The sequence below is a fragment of the Amphiura filiformis genome, chromosome 9, assembly GCF_039555335.1.
Source record: "Amphiura filiformis chromosome 9, Afil_fr2py, whole genome shotgun sequence".
NCBI lineage: Eukaryota > Metazoa > Echinodermata > Ophiuroidea > Amphilepidida > Amphiuridae > Amphiura > Amphiura filiformis.
Window position 1 is genome coordinate 15127433 of NC_092636.1, and position 23811 is coordinate 15151243.

Here is a 23811-nt window from a genome sequence, read left to right on the forward strand (position 1 = left end):
TTATATGTACTTTGATTTTGTTCTTTTAATTAAGGGATCCAAAACGAGCGTTTATTGCGTTTCGACAGTATTTTTTGTAGGAGCACCTCAGACCTATCGAATTGCATTCTGAATACGAAGCATGTCTTTCCGATATCAAATAATTTTCATTTTTTTAAAATCACAATATAATACAAATTTTATGACAAATTATAAAAATTTGATATTTTTCAAATTTTTGATATATAACAGTCCTTGAAGTAAATTTTATAAATTTAATGATATATTCTTAAAGTGTATGTAGCTGGGAGGAAAAGCCGACGATCAATTGAAAATTTTGACCTTTCATATTGAAGATATGGATTTTTTTTCCCAAAAAGACCTAATTTTTTTGGTGTTTTGGGAAAAAATCCATATCTTCAATATGAAAGGTCAAAATTTTCAATTGATCGTCAGTTTTCATCCCACCTACATACACTTTAAGTATAAATCATCAGATTTATAAAGTTTACTTCAAGTACTGTTAAATATCAAAATATCAATTTTTAAATGATTTGCCATAAAATGTGTATTAAATTGCGAATTTCAAAAAATCCAAATTATTTGATATCAGAATGACATTCTCCGTATTCAGAATGCAATTCGATATGTCTGATGTGCTCTAATGTCCCAAAATAAATACTGTCCAAATGTTCATACCCCAGCCCTTAAGGTTTCTGGTAATAAGAACTGTAATAGGTCATATTGTTTGGAAATGCAATCTGGGCTATTTCAGTTGAAATCCATACACCACCCGATTGAGATAACTTTATTTGAAATTCACACTACCTGTGTGGAAGATTAAGGTTTTGTCTTCCATCAGGTGTATGGATTTTATCTGGAATAGCCCAATATTTGATACTTGAGCAGTCAGCATTGGCAAGTATTTATTTATTTATTTATTTATTTATTTATTTATTTATTTATTTATTTATTTATTTATTTATTTATTTATTTATTTATTTATTTATTTATTTATTTATTTATTTATTTATTTATTTATTTCTAGAAAGATGACTATCTTCGTGCAGACCGCTCGATGCATTAAAGCAGAGCTAATAATATCAGTAGAACTTGTGGTCTGATTATCGCATTAGCGTGAAACTCAGATTTACAACTTTCGTTCCACAAGTTCTACTCATATTTCTTTCTTTCTTTCTTTCTTTCTTTCTTTCTTTCTTTCTTTCTTTTTCTTTCTTTCTTTCTTTCTTTCTTTCTTTCTTTCTTTCTTTCTTTCTTTCTTTCTTTCTTTCTTTCTTTCTTTCTTTCTTTCTTTCTTTCTTTCTTTCTTTCTTTTCTTTCTTTCTTTCTTTCTTTCTTTCTTTCTTCTGCTGCTATCTTCAGTAGACAGCAATAGTTGATGCACAATGTCCATTGTGTTGAACCGTATGTGTTGGAGAGGTGCTATCTCAAATTTGACATTTTTCATCAAAATAGTTGCTTTTTCCATTACATTGTATATAATATACATTCTTATTGTAACTCATTGTAACATAATTATATTGTTGTATATGAATGGATGAAATAAATTGATTGATGATTGATTGATTGATTGATTTATTGGTTGATTTATTGATTGATTGATTAATTGATTAATTGATTAATTGATATGAAGATGTATGCATCATGCTTGAGTATCTATCTTGAGTTGATGCCAGATGCTTTCAAACTGCAAACATTATCACGGGCACAGAATTATTACATTTTGTCACTGGGTACAGAATTACGAAAAAATATTATATTGTAAGTTAAGTTATAGTTTAGGTAAGGAAAAAAGTTGTTTGATTGTCCATACTGTAAAAGTTCCCAGGTATCGCGGATTATACTTTTTTAATACTTCAATGTATTTATTTCCATACTTTATGCGTAAAAGTATAGTAGGTATTGCTTAAAATTAATAAACAAACACTACAGCACGTTTGTAGTATAAAACTATTTTTCATAGCAATTATGAACACTGGAACATGGTTATCTGCAACATATCTAGCAACATATCTGTATCTATAGCAACACTGATATCCTTAATCAATAAGTTATAGGAGGTATTGCTTAAAGCCTTAATGTACGATTTCCATCAAATTTTGATTTTGTTATTCTTTATTCAAAATGTTGAAATAATATTAGTAATAACTGACGAGAAGGGTTGCTGTCCATTTTAGGTTGAAATAACAAGGTAAAGTGAAAGAAACCCGCTGGTTATTTTGGCCATTTAACATGCAGTTCTATGGGAGGACATATTATCATAATTTTTAAATTATGATAATATGTCAAACTTTGCTCTGTTGACCTACAAAGACAACAAATTTGGCCGAGTCCATTTAGGTGCAAGTTGGGACATGTGTAAACATTACAAAAATGCAAAAAAATCAGGTTTGAAAAAATTAACCAATTTCATATTATAAGATCGTACATTATGGCTTTAAGATAAAAAAAACATTACAGCATGTTTGTGGTATAAAACAATTTTTCATAGAAAATTATATGAACACTCCTATGTGCTTATCGGCAACATATCTATATCTATTCCCGTATCTACTGCAACACTGATATCCTTAATACAGTGGCGTATAGCTAGGGGTTATGGCGCCCAGGGCTAAGGATACATAATGCCGCACCCCCTCTTCCGATACTGGCGCCCCTTCCCCAATTCTTGAAACAATTGCTGTGCACAAAAATTTGCACAAATAGGGCCTACCACTAATTAATTTTGGTTATAATAAAGTTGAATTCATGTGAAATGTCTTATTTTGTCTTTAATACAGGGCTTTCGCTGAACCACTAGCAGGCTACGTTAGCACATCTATGACACTATACACTACAAAGGGTGCCAACACTATAATCTGAATTTGATGATTTTTATGATACTCCAGATCATCAAATCACTGAATGGGCCTTTAACCAGATCTGATGTTACATTATCATGACCCAGGCTTTTATTGCTTCTAAGTTTACCAAGTATTTCATCTTCTGCTGTAAGTTGTAAATAGTAAGAGGAGCTATAGAAGGTAATTTATGGTATAGGTATCTCCTATACTATAACCAAGCTGTAAATCAGTGGGAATAAAACAGTGCATAAAATATAGACCCAGACATTTCATGTTCCTCCATGTTACTATGTTTTGTAAATATCCACTGAAATTGGCTATTCCATTTCAAATTCACTCTACCCCTGTCAAAAATTTAGCTAAAGTCTTCCACATAGGGAGTATGAGTTTCAAATAGAATAAACAAGTTGGGTAACTGGAAACTTCCATTTGAAATATCCACTCCGGTTGTGGACGATATAGGTAAAGCCAAATGATTATAAGAGCGGATCGAGCCCTGTCCTGAGCATCACATTCCTGGCAACTGTCCTCTCATGAAGGAGTTCACCTGGATTTAGGTGACATTCAAATGCAGGCCCGTACGCAGGATTATTTTTTGGGGGGGTGCTGATTTTGTGAAAAGTGGACTTTCTTCCCCAAATTTGGACCTTTTTTGACCAAAAAAGCGTAAAAACCCTAATTTTTTTGCACGCTACACTCGCAAATTCTGAAATTTTGGCACTTTTTGTATACTTTTGCAAATTTGGGGAGGTGCGGTCGCACCCCCAGCACCCTCCCTGCGTACGGGCCAGTTCAAATGTATAATCACACTGAGTTTGAAGAAGCTCCCATTTACAAAACTAAAGTTCTACGAATAGAGGTAGAACTTATTGAATGACCCTCGTAAATAAAAATAAATGTCCATGTCTATTGCATGCAAACATGGAAAAAACAAATGCTGGGCCCATAGGGACCCCCCTTAACATGTTATTTGAAATTCACTCCCTGTTATGTGCCAGTGATGCGCATTACAGTATCTTAATGTGAAACCAAAGTAGAATGATAAATTGAACCAGCCAACAGCTATAAAAGATAAATGACTTACCATAGTTTAAATGCTGATAGGCATTGATAATAATCCAACATGCGCATCCCTATAAGCTACTACTAAACTAAATGTGCAGAAGGCGACTAACCAAGAAGGTATTGGCACAAGCAGTCTATGCATGAATAGGAGTCAAGCCAATACATTATTTTCATGTCACAATAAATCAATGTTTGACTTTTTTCAGATCCTCATCTTCCTCGCTCTATGAGCTTCTATGAAAGTAGCTGACAACTTGAAGTGACTTGTATTTCCTGAGATCTTGGAAATACACCTGTTTCAGTGTGCTTATAATTTGGACAATATGAAATGAAGAAAATCACCTGTATCTCAAAAGTATCATAGCAGCTAGACAAATAACTGGTTTTGTTTGATTATTAATGTGTCTAATCTCAGTAATATGTAATAGAATAAAATAGAATCATAATGATAAATCTTATGTCCTTCAGGCCTAGCCTTCAAGCAAACACTTAACAATAAAACATTTACACCATTATGTTATTTTCATTCATTAGAAAGCCAACTTATTGTATTAGCTTTTATCATGGAATGTTTTTGATGATCTATGCTTTTATTTAGGGCTGTGCAATAATCATGAGCACTGGGGCCAGTGGAGTGGGGGGGGGGGGGGAAATTGGGGAGGTAAGTATTTTGGCAAGCCAAAAAGGGTGGGCCATTAAAATGTGTCAATGACTTTTAGCTGTCAGTCATAGAATGGTATCTATTTGTTTATCAATTCAATCTAACTGCAAGCAAGGACCTAATGATATTTCAACTTCGCGCCAGCACAAAGCGTAGCAAATTCCACAGATAGTTGTGTTAGCTGTAGTTAGTATCATACTGACTCAAGTATAGTCCCACCCCTTTTTAGGTGAAAAATGATCAACATGGGGGGTGGCGTTAAAAGAAACAATTGTGGTTTTTTTTTGGTTTTTTTTGGATTTGGTGTGTCCCTGTACCTAGAGCTAAATGCTAGGATAATTCATGGTTGACTTCTGTTGGAAGTAACAATGTTATTGTTTTCTACAGGATATGTAAGGGATAAACTGTGCATATGAGATGTGGGGGGAAAGTGGCATCATTTCACTGCCGTGAAATAACACCAGTACATAAAATTCATTATACAAAATTCATTTCAAAATAATAAATATATTTGCTGGCGTCAACTGTACAGTGCAATAATTTGGCATGTCCCGTATGTATGATCCAGTCACAGTATCCATCGTTGACTTAAGTTTGATGAAATTCATAACTTAATAGGGGTCACAGTAAAGGTTGGTTAAGTAAAGCATCAAATTTAATTTGAGAGAAATTGAAAATGGAACTTATATAAAGACGATGTTATGTAATTTGGACTTGCACCATCTTCTCGAGTTCAATAAACTTATTACTTCATATTATAACCAAGTGTGTTCATACAATGTATTTCTGCATGGAGCAGGTTGCCCAATTCAAGGGGGCAAATTAAGCACCCAAGGGATTTTGTGAGTGAGCAGATAAAATGCATCTGGGGGGGTCTTTCTGTTTGAAGGTATACAGAGATGTGTACCATGGTTTTGGGGTACCTATTCAACGATTTTATATATATCGGTGGGTGGGTTTTCAGTGGAGACCAATGCACATATTTTGTCAAAAGTGACCATAAAAGCACCCAATTGGGGCAAATTTGTGTTTTTGTGAAAAATTGGTATACTGATAGGTGGAAAAAAAAGCAAAAAGAAGGTATAGAGAAAGTCACACTGTTAAACTTAATATTTTGTTTAATTTTTGACTAACTAAAATTATGGGCACAGTGGCTCAGTGGATACGGCCTTGGACTCATAATCTGAGAGCTTGCTCGACGTGCGTGGGTTCGAGTCCCCGTCCCGCCACCGTGTTGTGTCCTTGGGCAAGGCGCTTTGCCTCGCTTGCCTCACCCCACCCATGTGCAATGGGAAGCTGTTAGGGGTAGTCACAGTCGTTGTACTGATGAACCCTGCGCCATTTGTAGGCTGCAAACGTGGTTCCGATTATTCTAATGACGGCGGAATAAATGTAAAGCGCTTTGAGGCTGTTTACGGCATAAAGCGCTATTTAAATATCTACATTTTTTTTATTTAAGTCACACAAGATATAATACTTTTATTCAAGGAATATAATATAATATTTATGTTCTGTTAACAGAGCAAAATTACAACTACTAAGATCCTATGTAATACACATACTCCGCAAAATTTGCAAACACAAAATCAGAATCAATTTAAATTTTGGGAATAAGCTTTTTTCGTGGCTATCTACTGCCTTATTTCTTCAATTAATATCGTATGCATCCTATCACGGAAATAGCCTACCATTTCCTTATGCATGATCATGTCTGTACGAAATTGCAGCAAGTAAAATTAACCATGTATTAATAATTCCTTGCTTTACCATATCAAGGACAATGCTTTTCAATTATATATGATGGATAATCTCCACTTTCCCAAATAGGTAAGCTTAACAGATAATCTTATCTACACAGGATCAGTAAATCAAATAATTATATCACAAAAGATCATATTTCTGTGCTGTATTGGGCTATTCCAGAAATTAATGGCACTCCTCCCCATCAATTTTGGGGATTCCCAAACCAAAATTTTATCCAAAAAAACCAGGGGATTTTCATTTTAAAAAAATGCTTAAAGAAATTGGGAGTTCCCAGTGACTCTAAAGAAGCTTTAAAAATTGGTGTTTTTTTTGGGAATTCCCATGTCTTCTTAAGGGTTTCATCACAAATCCATTTTGGGGGAATTACCACTGCCAGAAAAAAATGCTAAAAAAATTATTAGGAATTCACAGTGACCTTAAAGATGACAGGCAACTTTTGACAAATTTTTTGGCAATTCCCAAGCTTAAAAAAGGGTGTATTTCTTGGGAATTCCCATGTCTTCTTTAAGGTTGTGAGAATAATGACAATTTGGGGGGGGGGGGATCCCCATTGTTCCTAAAGAAGATGGACAAATTTTTGCCAAAATTTTTTGAAATTCACACGTCTTCTTTAGGGTTGTGAGCATTATGGCCATTATTTTAATACCCAGAGCAAAAAATGGTGAACAATTTTAGGTCATCTTTAGGGGGAATGCCTTTAATTTCTGGAATAGCCCATTATTGAGCAACCTGCTTAGAATTAGGATCCTTATAAAAATGACTCTTGTAAAATCAGCTTAAAATCAATAGCCACAGTTTCAACCCTGCCAGTCATCTGTGGACAGTCTCCTTGCCAGGTGTTTTAAAAATTGCCTCACCAGCCTCTTGACCACCCTGATGCTGTGCCCACTGCAACATATATGGCCTTTTGAACATGTTGAGTGGGTGGGTGGGGGAACTCAACTTAAATTTTGGTAAGAGTGTGTGGCGTGGAGTGCCGAACTTTGAGAACTAAGGAACTGATTTTGGGGCAAAATCTGGGCTTAAATGAATTGAAATTTGAAATTGAAAATTGTCTGTGAATTAAAATCGGACCGAGCTTTGGAGCTAAAAATTTCAAATTTTTTCCAAATTTTAGCTCAAGATCTCAATTTGTCAGAGTTTGAGGCTCCATGAACCCTTGACCGCCGCACATACCTGTACCACCTTTACATGTGAGTGACCCCCCCTGGGTTGAGCAGCGAGTGTGCCAGAGCAAGAAGTGCACAGCTGGATTGCATGGCTGATAGGTTAAAGACCTTTAATTTTTAACGTTAAATGACATTATCTTCTCAGTCTTTTCCCCCAATCCTACTTCTGAATTGATATTTATTATACATGTATGTACATTTAAGCTTATCGCATAATATGAGTTGGTCACAAAAAAAATCTAACTGCAAAAATAGTTTAATATTGGGCCGTATAAAATTAATGTTTTGGTTCTCGTCCAGAGGATTTTCATGAATGGATGAGGGAGGGAGGTGTTTTTTTTCCAATCCAATGTAAAATGAGCATTGTCAGTAGTTTTCGGTCTTTTCCAACAGTGCTCGGAGAAACGATGAGGCCCTTTTTTTTTCAAATGTGAGATTTTGAGGGATAAACCCCCTCGAGTATACCCCCGGGAGTATACCACAAAAGACTTGGAAGTGATCCTTGTTCTCTAATAAACTTATTTTTATGAACATTTCATGAATTCATCATTCCAAAGTCTAACAAAATTGAAAAATCTATAAAAAAAAATCTGACAAATCCCAGAAACTGAGGAGGGAGGGGGCGAGAATCAAAACATTAATTTTATATGGCCTTATGCAGTTGTGCATGCAATCCTGTTAACCTTCAGGGACGAATTAAATATAATACGTTATATGCCTGAAATCATATCATATGTAGAAGTGACTAAATAATATGAGTTAATCATAATGGATGAATATTGTGAAGACAATTATCAATCAAGTCTAGTATAAATAGTAATAGTTTTGATATTCAAAAGCAAATAGCAGAATTAACTGCACATCGCCAAAAACACCTCGGGTGTAAGACACAAAATGAGTTGGAGCTTACGTATCCTCAATATTTGACGTTAAGGGATGAGTCTATAGGAATAACGACCAAACAAAGAAATTCTTGTTTAAGCCGTAATATTGTAGTCTTTCAACCCTTTCACAACTTCAGCTGTGTAACTTACAAAATTCCCGCTAAAAAGTGGTTCTTTTAATTTTAGAAAATACATTAATAATCGCATTGGACTTTTCGTACTGATCGTACTATAAGTGACCACCAGCCTATAATGTTCTAATCACACTATAGACTGGGATTACATGTGACGTCATTGCCAGGCAATTGGTCTCTATTGTTCCTTGTGAGGAAATATGCCCACGCAGTCAGGGACCGTGCTTTTAAAACTCCCGCCAGATCACAATAAGGCCATTGAACTGCGTAGTAGCCATACGTACTCATTGAAGTATAACGGTAGCACGTTCCCTTACCGACTCATTATTAATGTGTGGAAAGGGGTCAAGGACGGCATTCTGATCATTCTAATCCTTTCTTTTGAGGTCAATAGATAAAAGAAAGGCCTTGAACACAGGTGCCGAGTTGTAGATAATATTTAATCATCAAAGCTGATGGCATAAGAAATTTCGAGGAGGCAGCGCTTATTATTTCTTGTAAACACAATCTAATGTGGTACTCACTACATGTAGAAGGCAGGCGGGTTTTGAAAATTAGTGCATGAAGCTAGTAAAGATATAGCTTTATGTTCAGTTTAATCAATTAAAATACTATGGCTGGATATCAAAAAAATCGCGAGGCATTAAGTATTAATTTTATATTATTATGACAAAATCCAGTCCCTTCTCAATTGAATAGGCTCCGAGATTAGACTTTCCTTTCCAAAAATAAATTATATGGCCTAGAGGACATGATATAGGCCTAATCTAAACCCATATTCGGTATCCAGAAACCTTCACAGTCTGAGCGGCGCTTGCACTTTCGCATCGCATTAAACTAGACAAAGTTAAGCTAAACTGAGGCCTGCTTCAATTGCCAACCTTTATCGAGGGGCGAGTTTGAGGTTTCATAGTCATCTATTACCTATACCATTTTTCACCCGATGTGGCAGTGATGTCAACGTTGTGAACAGCTGTTTCGCCGCGCATCTATGCGGTGTCTTTAAGCGCGTGCGTATGTAGGCCTACACCAGCGCCATCGAACTCCAGCGAGTGATGCTGCGCCTAATAAAATTAGTTTCATATCTCTTTCCGCCATGAGTGTCGCAAAAATACATCATCTCCCGGGAGTACAGAGTTATGTTCATTGCATTCTGGAAAACGGACATTTCGGCTGGTGCCTTCATCACAAAAAAGGAATCCCCGATCATCACGATAATGGCGCGCGATCACGAAAACCCGGCAAGCGGTAGAGCGTTTCAACCAATGACAAGTCTTGATTGTGTCCGTTTGTCTGCAATGCGCGTGCGCCACGCCGCTCATTGCAACCGGCATGGTAGTATGAAACCAGCACAGAGGAGTAAGATATCTTACTCCTCTGTGGAAACTCAGCTTTATACTGGCGTGACCCGGATGTGACGTCACTGTCACATCAGGGTGAAATGTAGTCTCGGTACCAGCCGGCTTGTGCTCCTCCGTCACCGTTAGTGACGGAGGAGCACAAACCGGCTGGTACCAAGACTAGGTGAAATGGTATTGAACAACGCAAGCAGCCAAATTTGTGATAAGTTTGAATAGCCATTAGAACAACCGTGAATATAGTGTCAGAAAGTCTTACACGTCTTAGTATAACCTTGTCGTTTAGTGTGATACTGAATGCAGCGCCATATTTGGAATATATTCGTACACGGTGTGGGCAAATAGTTGCTCAAATGTAGGCCAAGTAGGCCTAAATCATGAAAATCGCTTAATCGGAATAATACTAACCAGTAACGGACACTGAGACAGCACTACGTTTGAAGTTTGAGGTAAGTAAAGCTTTTCCTTGTTATAAAAAACAAGGAAAAGGCAGTCATTTTTATCACAACGCGATATTTTAAAAAGTACATTTTGAGAGGGCCTACGCTGGTTCTTTTGATTCTAGTGTAAAATCTGTTCAACACATGTAGTCCGATTTGGTATCTATGGTCTCATCAAAGTCTTGAGAACTCTTTTTGATGTTATGTTGGTTAACAAAAACGATACTGTTAAAAATAGCGGTATTTATGCAAGCGGCGTATCTATTGTGTAAAATGCATTGAAAATTGTCGGCTAAAGAGGGCATAAATTAAAATCGCGAAGAGTAATAGCAACAATAACTATCTACATTCCAAGCGGAAACGCTTTTCAAAAACATACCACCTTTTTCGGGCAATCGCTGAAACCGAAATATGAAATTCCAGGCCATCTGTAAAAAAGTGCGTGAGCAGAAATTACCATGAACTTGGGTCACCGAAACAAGTGTTTATATTGGAGTCAGGCCTATCATAGTGATACAACAATTAGCCCCCAATAATGGCTTTCATTTGAACCGTTATTTGTTAAACTGTGATTTTTACTTTTTGAGAAATCAATGAATGTATCAAAAAACTTTTCGAAAGTCGATTTAAAATGGCATAACCCGTTAATTTAAAGCAACAATTGTTAAAATGCAAGCTGTAATGACATACTGTTCAAAAAAGATATTCATTTCACAAAATATTGATAATAATAACAGACCTAGATTTTTGCAAGCGTCCATGTGAGTTTTGATAGCAGCAACTAAACAGTTAAGACTTCCTATCCTTCAGGCTAAGTCAGATTTCATTTATCTTTTGATGTGCATCTCTTAGACTAGACCGCATCATACCATAGACCTCTGTAGGATCTACAGGATGTATCAAAACTAGCGGGACACCCGCGCTTCGATTATCCGTTTCCATGGTTTATTTTATTTATTTAATCCCGTTCCCATTAGTTCCAAAATCTGTCCTTTCTTCCCTTTTAGCGTCTCTTTTTTATTTGCTGCTTAGCTTGTGATTTCCTGTTTCCATGTTCTCAGTTTAATAGCTTTTTTGATTTATATTTTCCTGATCTTATTTTAGGGTGTTATTTTTCTTACGTTTCCTGATTAGTTTCTTTCCTTCTTTAGCCTATTTTATTCCCGTTTTCATTTTCTTACTGTGACTAACTATAACCCACATACCCGTACCTTTTTGTTCTTGTACTTAACAAACACACATCTTTTCCCCGTAGGCCTATTTATTACGTCCGCCTCTCATAGCGTGTCTACGGTCTTTCACTTGTAATGTCATTACGTGGCTGTGCGTCGTTTACGTGTGCGATGGCGTAGTGATGCGTTACCCTTGTGGTATTGCTGCATTCTGCGACGTTTGGATTGAAACTGATGGAGCCTTTGATGGACTCACATAGATACATAGTAACAACATTCCCCTATTCATATAGTAAGATGATTGGTACCCATCAGTTTCCAGTGATTATGTACAAGACTATACCACATCAAAATGCAACATAAGAGCTACCTTATTTAGAGATGAATGTTATAAAAAGTCACAAAACTTCATTCTGGACATTTCTAGATAGAGAATCTAATGATGCGTATTGAAGCATTGGGCTTGTCAATAAACACCAAAAACTGATGAGTACCAATCTTTTTGATACAGCCTGTATGCTCATACACATAGACTGATCATCAATAACAGGTGGTGGCCGCATTACATTCTCTAAATTCAGTAAATTTTCATCGTCAAGCGTATTAATTGAATGGGATTATTTTGAAATTTTAAAACGCTTGAAATATCACAAACAAATAGGCCTATGTTGATAAATAATATAAATACAAGCTAAAACCGTTGGGGTTCGATAATGAACCCCACAAAACTAACCGACTATATTGGAAAATGCCATACGGCCGGGCGGTTTCACAAGTTGCCGGCTCGATCATGTCATCCGCCGCCTGATCAATAATCAACTGATGTTCAGGTAGCCAGCTTAGGCATCATGTGAGAGGGATTTTGACTTGCCACAACAGACACACAGCAAAATGACAAGAGATGTTACACTATTTAAGCCTAAAATCAGCTGAAACAAAATTGTGGTTTAAAAACTATACATATTTTAGAATTAAAGGTGCATTTTGTGATTCACAGCCTCATCCCCATTTTTTTTTGGTCAAAAACGTCCACTGGAAACCTCTGGCTATACATAATGTTTATGAACCAAAAAAAAAGCAGATTAATTCATGTACCAGAAATATTGTCAAATTTGAATTACGTTCTGGTGTACCAGATTACAACACATTTTGAAAATAAGATTTTTTTTGTGGATATCTACAGAAAAATATCATAAAATGAGGATGGTAGGATCACAATATGCTCCTTTAAATGCTATTTTTAAACAGCTATATTAAACATAAACTTTAACAGGTAAGCCTATAACTTTTTACTGGTGAATGTGGTACAGTGAAGTAGGTTGACAAATGGGTGCTGTCTACTGAAGACATTAAAGTCATTTCTACATGAATTCTTAATGTGCACTACTACACTGAGCACAAAAAGTATCTGAACACTTACAACTAAAGCCATTTCTTACAGACACTAAAACTAAATTAAAGTAGTGACAGATGGAGAATATTGCTCTCGTAATTTGATACAACTTTATTTCCTAACTTATCGCAATTTAAATAAAAAGAGAGCTTTTCAAAAGTGACAAAATTTACATAGACTTTTCCTCAGAGCTCACAGATATCGAACACAGTGGAATGAGCGTTCATCTGTCAGGATGGAATGAGGCAGTAACAAAGCCAGAGGAAATTGGGCTATTCCATTTAAAATCCACACTACCCCTGTGAAAGATTTTGGAAATATCTGCCACAGGGGGAGTATGAATTTCAAATGGAGTGAGCACATTAGGCAGCTCCATTTGAATTTTGTACCCTCTGAGAAAGATTCAACCTGAATCTTCCCCTGAGGGAGAGTAAGTTTCAAATGGAACTGCTAATGTGTTAATTCCATTTGAAATTCATACTCCCCCTATGGAAGATATTTCCAAAATCTTCCACAGGGGTGTGTGGATTTTAAATGGAATAGCCCATTACCTTGAAAGAGGAAATATCTAAATTTGTCACTTTTGAAACTCTACCTTTTGTCATTCAAATGCGTATAGCTTTGTGAAATAAAGTCGCATTGTGTCAAATGAGGTATCAAAGTACGCAGAACAAAATTCTCCATCTAGTGACTACTTTTTTTTGATAGACACATATTTTTGAAGAGTTTATAACAACTTCTTCATACATATTTGGATTTGCACCTGCTTGAGACTTGCCCCGACTGAAATTTACAGTGAAATTTAGTTTCCAATTTTGGAAAGATTGGACAAAAGAAAAATGTTTATGTTTGCTATGACAGAGTCCATAAATTGTAAATTATGAGAGCTTCAATGCAAAGGTGATGCATATGTGTTCATCCATATCAAAAGGATGCACTTGTCGCCTGCTACATGTGTCTCCTTTTACATAATAGCTAGGAATAAATACCAGACTCATCTCAAGTGGAGGTCACTTCAAATCATCCCCAAGTCACATAGTTTAGGAATGTTCTCTGTATATTCCTAATCCATGTGATTTGGGGATGATTTGAAGTGACCTCCACTTGAGATGAGTCTGGTATTTATTCCTAGCTATTATGTAAAAGGAGACACGTGTAGCAGCCGACAAGTGCATCGTTTTGATATGGATGTACACATATGGTTAAATACCACTAATTATGTATTACACAGGTTTCAATGGGAAAATGCCTAATTTCGGGTGGAATTTTCTCATATTCAGAACTCTCACAGTTCAATGCCACCAATATCAGGTGAAACTATATGATTTAGATGCCAAATGATCAAAAATTCAACATAGGTTGACCTGAGACTTTTCTTGTTTTAACGCACTGAACCGTAAACACCTTAAAATGACAGTGCGCCCTCGAAGCTGAAAGTTACAATATGATAGGCGACTATTTACTAAAAACCGAAGCCGTGCGTATGAATTTTGGTACTATTACATCAAAAATGTCATATAATGAGAGAAAATGTACCATTTTGAAGCATCAAACTCTAAAAAGTACTTTTTTGGCTATATAACTTGATCAATTTCAGCGATTTTAATGCAGTCTTTTCGAATGCCATGAAAACAAATAGTTACTCATCGTATTTCAATGTATCGCCCAGGCCTATTAGTGGTATTTAACCATATGTAGGGCTGTTAAGACCCCCCTTTCAGCTTCGCTGTCACCCAAAGACCCCATTTTTATTTATGAACACATGCTCTGTCACCTGTAAACCCCTTATTTTTCCATTTGATCTGTCACCCAAAGACCCTTATTTTTCAATTTGAACAGCAACTTTTATTTATCACTGATTTTGTTACTTATTTTGAAAAAAAAACCCTAAATTTGAAGCCATTTAGAACTAACTATATAGTACTAGAAATCAAGTGTTTGAGGTTTCTGTGGCACTGTTTCAGCTCTTACCCAAAGGTTCCATTTAAAAAAAAAGGTCATGATCTCACCCAATGATCCCATATTTTTTACATTTTGCTCTCCTGAATGCCTCCTACAGTATACACACCTATATCCATTTCATGTTAAAGTGCCCCCCTCCCCCAGGCGCAATCCTTAAAATTTGCCTAAGAAATAGAAGGAAGCCCATTTCATGACATATGGCCATATGTAACCTTTTGTAAAATTGTCCTAAAATCAGCAATGTAATCAGTAGTGAATTTCTATCAAATATATTACGCAAATCTAGTTTAAATTACAACTATTTATATCAACCCAGATAACATGTGTAATTCTATTTGAAGTTGATTTAAGTCTACATGTATTCAACCTGGATAACAACCCTCTAAAACACCTTAACAAAATCACATCGCATATCTCGGATCCTGTCAAGGTTAAAAGTGTCAAAGAAAACATAAAGTGCAAACTTAAGTGGTTCAATTATTCTACCCAGACACCTCTTAGCAGTAGATTTTGAAATTAGAACACACATCTACAATCTGCAAATGACACACATTTCAAACAAGTTATTGTTCAGCGAGTTGCTCATTCTGAAAATTGTAAAAATCATCAAAATTCAGGATTTTTTTGAATCAGCATATATGTGTACATCCATATCAAAACGATGTACTTGTCAGCAGCTACATGTGTCTTATTTTACATGAGAGCTAGGAATAAATACCAGACTCATCTCAAGTGGAGGTCACTTCAAATTATCCCTTTAAAGTCAAATGGTTTAGGAATACAGAGCACATTCCTTTACAATGTGACTTGGGGATTATTTGAAGTGATCTCCACTTGAGATGAGTCTGGTTTATAATTTTAGCTATTATGTGAAATGAGACACATGTAGCAGCCGACAAGTGCATCGTTTTGATATGGATGTACACATCTATGCTAACATTGCCTGAGGTGATCGAGATGAAAACTGCAATAGAGACAAAATAGGTCATTTATGTGAAACTGGTATAAACCCACAAGACTCAGCACACTTTTTAGACTGGTTGACTTATTAAATATAAAATGAATTCAAACAACTTGTAGCACAATACCTTTTTCATTCAGCACTGTCAATTCAGTAGTAGGTCACTGGCATACCTTCTATCTAATGGCCCCAAAATAAATTGCTACAAAAATATATTAACAAATAACCAAATTATTTATCAAACACAACACAAAACTGTCAATGTCATAAATAAGTGGGCTGTGGGAAAAAGTTGCTTTACTTGTTCTTCCATTTGATTTGGTCAATACAAATATCTATGCATTTATGCATTATGCCACATACATTCCGTACAACTTGGGTCTGGACTGTAGATACATCCAAGGTGTGAAATTGCGCACTAGCAAGTGTTATGTACAGCTTGCGTTATCAAACAACGAACCACCAAACATCACCAACAGCCCTAAAGTGATATGAGGTGTTTCAACACATACAGGGCGAGTCAAAAATGTGCAATAGAGCAAAGAATCAATATTTACATGCAAACCAAGTTGAACTTTCCCATTGTTGAAAGTTTCTATATGTGATGCGATCAAGCAAAATCAGTCGTAACTCGGAAATATTAAATTTCAGTTTCTTATAGGATATATAGTAAATAGCATTTGCAAAGCTGCGTTTTACAGAAAACTCCATTGAAATTGAACAACCAGTTCCAAAGATATGAGCAATTGAAGGGTTTCCAAAACAACAGGAAACGAAGGGAAATATTGCCTTGGCTATATCTCAAAATCAATATTTCTGAGTTCCGACTGATTTTGCTTGATCACATCACATATGCCACACTCTATAGTCATCTTTTGTGAAAAAATAAAGTGAATCGCAGCTACCGTTTAATTTTCATGAGTTTTTTTACTGCAATATTTGATTAAATACTAGTATTTGGTCCACCAGGCACCATGTATTTTGAATGAGAGCACACAATGCGCTATAAAGCCACCAGATCTAAAACTGATTAAACTTAAATCAAGGTTGATTTTTGCTTTCTTTCAATTCCTTTTTATCGGTTCAAACAAACTTACTAAAATTACCTTCCTTCACCAATGACTCCAACTCCAGTGTTTCTATTCCCAATATGGATATTTTGTAATTCACTCCACTTCAATTTGCACGCATTTCCTTTCGACATTTGAAAACGGTAAACTTCAGACTCTACCTTAGAGTCAGCATAATGGAATGTAAGGCAATTATCGTCAAGAAAAGTAGGCAATTAGCGTAGCAGGGAGACTACTATCGTAGCAGAGTTTTGCCTAAGTCACAGGCCAAAGTCACTGAAGTCACATGTATCAATTCTGTAATCACCCTAATCGTTTCTGGTAATTACTTGTAATCTCTCTCATTATTATTTGTTCTTGTCCAAAGATTGGTGAATAAATGTTTATATGCACACTTGAACCATATTTTGTACTTTTTCTCAAAACTACCAAAAAAAACCACCCCAAAAACAAGTAAGGCAATTATGATAGCAGGGTGGCGATATAGTCCTACATTCTTGATATTGCAGAGAAAGCTTAGTCACATATAAAAAGTAGGTTATGTCACTGCTACAAAAAATAAATACAATTTGGTTCATGACCAAACATATAATTATATTGAAAAGGATTAGATTGCACTGCTAGCGGCTGATCAACCAAATTAGTTCATATGTCATAGCCAAAATAAACTATGAAAATTGGCAACCCTCCCTCCTAGCTATGAAGACACACCACCATCACAGAAACCTGTAAGAATTCCCTATAACATGAACCACTGCATGAGTAGTGAGTACTGATGAGTAGTGTGCTGTTCAATAGGCTATTCCATTTAAAATCCACCCTCCCCTGTGGAAGATTTTGGTAATATCTTCCACAGGGGGAGTATGAATTTCAAATGGAATGAACACATTAGCAGCTCTATCTGAAACTCACGCTTCCTCAGGTGGAATCTTTCTTAGAGGGTGTATGGAATTCATATGGAGCTGCCCAATGTGCTCACTCCATTTGGAATTCATACTCCCCCTGTGGAAGATATTTCCAAAATCTTCCACAGGGATAGTGTGGATTTTAAATGGAATAGCCCAATTCAGTGGTGGTGTGGATCAATGGACTGCAGCGATGCGGCATTTTGGACGATGTAGATGATGTATTGCTTATGACAACAGTAATCCAGCATACATGCAGGGTATTTATCAATTTATTTTAAATCAAAACTTATATAAAATAGAATAATGATTGCTTTCAAAACAATCAAATTCTGATCTTAAAAGTGGGTGAGCGGATTGACAGCCCCACATGCACCCTTTAACCCTTCTCCAGGGAGAGATGGTTAGGGTACTTGCCTTTGATACACGAGGTCAGGGTCGAATATGAATTGAACGGATCTTTTATGAAACTTCATATATATCTTCAATACTAAACTAAATTTTCATGATGGTCAGCTTTTCCTCCCAGCTACATACACTTTAAGTACATACCATTCGGTTTCCTTGTAAAAAATGTAAATTTTAAAAATTGCCATAAAATTTGTATATCGGGAATTTAAAAAAAAATCTATTATTTGATATCAGAAGGACATTCCTCATAATTATTCAGAATGCAATTTCATGTGTCTGATGGGTGTTCAGGTCCTACAAAAAATACTGTGCAAAGGTGGTGACCAAGCCCTTAATCAATTTTTTTTAAATAACTCCATAAATAACTCCATAACAGTCAAAGCAAGGGAGAGATTATTTTACATTGAGCTATTCCCCCAGGCTGTTCCATTTAAAATCCATACTCCCCCTGTGGAAGATTTAGCTAAAGTCTACCACAAAGGTAGTATAAGTTTCTAATAGAATAGACAATTGGGTAACTTCCATTTGAAATTCACTCCAATTGTAGAAGATAGATGTAAGGTAATACAGGGGGAGTATGGGTTTCAAAATGATTAACCCTGACCAATTCCATTTGAAAAACATACTCCCCCGCAAAAGATATTTCCTAAATCTTCAACAGGGTAGTGTGGATTTTGAACTAAATAGCCCATTCTTTTAATAATGTTTGTACACATGTATAGAATGTCTTAATCCCCAAGGCACCTTGGCTGTTATGAGAAATGCTGCATTGTGGGCAGTGTTTACTCAGAGGCCGTATGTCTCAATTTTGGCCCATGTGAAAATTATTTTTGGCGCACACAAATTTGCAATGATGTATTAAAATTAGTCAATTTGGGGAATTACTGAGACAAAATTGGGCCAATTTGGGAAGAAAATGATTCATTTGGCACAGCCAATTTCCAGAGAGAGTAAACACTGATTGTGGGTAACAAATGGGCCTCTGTAGAAGTTGACAATCTGAATATTTAACCTAAATTTTCCTCTAGTGGTTCTAGATTTCTATGTTTTTCTTTTGAGATGTGATGAACATTACATGTATACTTTATTTGGGTACTCAAGAATTGGTTTCTTTGCATAATTAACATAAGAAGCAGACAACAACAATTTATCTGAATTCTTGAGAGAGACGTCCTGGATACGAAGCAACAGTACAACAATAACACTTCCATTTGCTTCCAAAGTTAACTTTTTTAGAGTCTTGGTTAGCACTTTGCTAATGTACTACTACATTATCAGTAAATCACACAGAATTTATCAATACCAATTTATCAATTTGAGGTAAACACTGCTGAAGTCACCATATTCGCTGTAGTAGTGAACGTTAGTAACCATTGGTTACTGGTTCAAGCCTGGGCTCATACACCTGTTCCGAATTATGATATGCCATAGGGTTTGTAAGTGATTATTTCGATCAATGGTTCGTAACAATGAAAGCGTGAGTCTGTTGACTTTCCAATGGTCATATTCTAATGTGGCCTTAGTGATCACCACACGTTTGAATGGAAGAATGGTTAACTTTACTAGTTCCGATGCAAAATTTTGTGAATTTTTTACAAGATTGTGTGTTTATTGCAAGAGGTTTCTGTCAACATATTTTTTTCCATCAACAAATGGTTTCTCAATTTAATTTGCAAACATTATGATAGAATAATAAAAATAATAATAATGGAGCGTATTACACACAAAAATCATCAAAAAGATCTCAGGGCGCGAAAACAAAAAAACAACGGACACACAGTGAAACACAAAAAACCTTAAGATTCAGGGAAAGCAAGTTAGAAAAAATGAGTTTTAAGACTACATTTGAATTGAGCGAGAGAAGTGATATTGCGGATGGTGTTGGGAAGGGAATTCTAAGCTACTGGGGCAGCATAACGAAAGGAACGCTGACCGAGAATCTCATTCACCTATAAATTTCATGGGTAGTATAACTAGGGCATGTATTGCATCCTAGTTCTGGACGGCTCCAGGAGCGCCTCAGAGCACCCAGAGCCGCAAAATTAACCTGTTTCATAACAATTAACTTTGGAAGACTACTTTGGTGTAACTTTTTCTGTTTTGCATACAACAGAGATTTAATAAATGTGTGTATATGGACATCGCTATCTTCAGTATTATGTCTGTTAAAGAAATGTGTGTGAAATGGATGTTGATATAAGAGAGTACATAATGCATGTTAAAAAAATTTGTATGAAATGGACGTTGCTATCTTCAGTAGATAATAAATAATGTCTGTTAAAGAAATTTTTATAAAATGGACGTTGCTATCTTAAGTAGACAGTAAATAATGTCTGTTAAAGAAATATGTATGAAGTGGACGTTGCTATCTTCAGTAGACAGTAAATAATATCTGTTAAAGAAATTTGTATGAAATAACGTTTTGAACCACCAGGTTAAAAACCAGTTTGACCCCTGCAGAAATAATGGTTTGGTCCTGTTAGTTTATTGCTAAAAGATCAATATGAAGTGATATAAGATCAATATGAGGTGATACATGTGTATTGTCTATTTGTTTATCATGGGCACCATCAGTGTTCATTGGGCCAATCAGCAATCACCTTTAACAAGGCTTGATTCTTGTGTGTGTGTATGTACCACCATTATTCTGTCAACATTCATGCAGACAAGTCATGTGGTGAATTTTTTCTACAAATTTTGTTGGAGAATTAAAACAAATTTGTCATGATCGTGTATGAAGGAAATAAATTGAGGGGACCGCTGTGGATAAATGATGCGCCTAGCTGGAATAAAACTTTAGGTCTATTATAATTGCACAAGTACCGGGCAATTACCGGGTGCATGGCTTGATATTTCATCAGTTATTTAAGTGCATTCATAGACCGTTTAAATCTACATCTAAAAGAAATACTTGGACAGGACCAATTCAATTGGTATCGACGTCCAGATTCTAGTGGCATCACCAATGTCTAAAACATCGCAACTACAAATGGTAGAAGGAGTTTGGCTTCCTATCCGCATCGGACGTGGGCAGAAAATAGACGTTTTAATTTGAAGTGTTTACGCATCTAAACAACCAGCTGCAGGGCGAGTGAAACCATCGAGATGATGTTACAGCGGCCTTGCGGCAAGAATGGAAGGATCGAAGGGTAAATAATTTGCGACATTGATCGGAATTTTATTTGCATCAAATACCTGGTTAAAACTAACCCGATTGAGGGAACGGAAGCCGCTGGAATGTAACAATTCTACGTAAAATAACAGTACTGAAACGTAATTTTCAAGTAAGATGTCTGCAGTCATCTATCCCGAGTATCCATGAAGAGGAGGCAGCAGTGGTGTTGAGGTCATAATGACAGTCATAATGAGTTGATTTGGTGAGAAACTTGCTTTTAAAAAGTTCGTCATATCAGTTTCAGTATAAACGTAGGGAGATATATTCAATAGTGAGACAAAGTATTAATATTGCTTTATTAAAAATGACTGAGCTAAAAGTACGTCAAACTTTGATTCACGAAAACAGAACACAAAACACAAAGCCCGTCAATCAATCGGTGGTGATTATGCAAATAGCCGATTTTCTATGACGTGTCAGCAACCCATTACATGCATTACAATGATTGCGAAGGTCGTATATTAATATTAATGAGATGACGTTATACCTAAATTTACACTACATAATACATCGTTGAATACGTACGACGTTGAGTCGAAACCAAAACAAATTTTATGAGCTTTTATGTATCAATAAACTTGTGCAGTTAATGGGTTAAAATGTTATAAATTAGTATCATATTGGGCTTTTACATTTAATTTACGTTGTTCACGTAATGCATTAACTTAATTGAGAGAAAAATATCGGACTTCTGCAGGACAAAGATAGGCATGACAGGCTGCAGAATTCAACGCACTGATTATATCGAATTGGCGTGTTTCATTGTTATAAAAAGAAAATATGATCGATATTATTTCAAAACAGGGCGGGGCAATGAATGCCCAGAATGAATGACAAGTTGGGGCAATGATTGATTTTAAAGGGTGCTTTGATAAAAAGCATGGATCAGAAATAATAAGCGTTGGGTCAAGAGAACTCAAACTTTTTGGGGAGTACCAAGCCTTGGTCCAAGGTCCAATAAATTCACGGATTTTGATTGTTGTAGTGGATTAAAAGATCTCGGGGGTTTTCCCCTTGTTGGAGGTAAATTAAAATAAGAGGTGGGCCATGCCAGCGACATACATCGTACTACTGTTTATGCTCTCTCCATTCATATGCAGCTGGTTTTTTTGTGGGTGGGGCATCTTGTAGTAATGTCAATGACCATCGGAAATTTAATGAGCAGCTTTAATTCTGAATGGTGCACTCGTGTGCAGTTTTAATTTTGAATGATTTTAATTTTGAATGGTGCACAGTTTTTGCTGATAGCAATCGTCATGAAAAATTGTAAAATGGTTAGCAGGTTTAATATTCAAGGCAATCGGTGAGCGTCATGTAAATAGAGATGCTTGTGTATGAAACTTGTGGAAAATGTCAACAGAAATGAACAGCACTATAATAATTTTAGCATTTTGGAAGGTCGTTTAAGGGTTTCTCGGACAGTAGACTGCCTCGTACTCCACTTATTTGCATACTCTGGCTGTTAGTATTACATTAAATTAACACTAATCATTTGACCACTTAATGTTGAATACAGTAATTGTAAATTGAACGCATTCATAATGGTTAACATTTATTATCGAAAATAGTCTATGACATATTCTATTTTGTCATATATGCAAAAATTGTGATTTTTAAAGGAGCTTATGGAAAATTTATCATCAGGAAAGCCAAAGTGATAAACAAGTTGTTGGATCATAGTCTATGGTCTATCATGGTTGGATTGCCCAAATTCTTCCAGCTAATTTGCCGAATGCTTATTGATCAGCAATGAGTTCCAACTCGGCATAGTTTACTTCAATTGTTTACTCCACTCGGTGACATCTTTATGTAAAAAAAAAAAAAAAAATGAGTAAATATTTTGTTTTTTCTTTGAGTAAGGTATTTTCATTAGGCTTGTGTGTATATATAGGTGAAGGACTATATGCTTGCACAATTTGCTCCTCCTTGTTTCTCTCTTCTTCATTGCAGATTAAATACTTCTAGTCGGGTAGCAGAAGGGAAGATGCTTTGCCTGTTTTAAGAGTCGCAATTACCACAGCTACTTGACATTGATCCCATCATTAACCTACAATACCTACAGGGGCTTACTTTAGCCACATATAACAATGACTTATATTGGTATAGTTTTGCACATAACATGGAATGTTACGAAGGAGGCTGATGCTTCTGTCACACTACACCGAATAGGTCTTCCGTACAAGAAACGGATGGTATTTTAGTAAATCCGTTGTTGTTCGTCAATGATCGTTTTATGTTCTTTTTATGTCCTGCTATCATCCGCCAAATGCGTTTCGTGTTAGGTGATGTTCGTTAAGTCCATCGGCATGCACAAAACTTGAACGGAGTGTACCGAATACACATGTTCGGTATTTATCCGATGTGTGTTCGTATGGTGCTGAATATTGCGGAGTTTGTTCGCTCTCCTTTCGTTCATGTTCGTTTTTGTTCGCTTGCACTCGGCC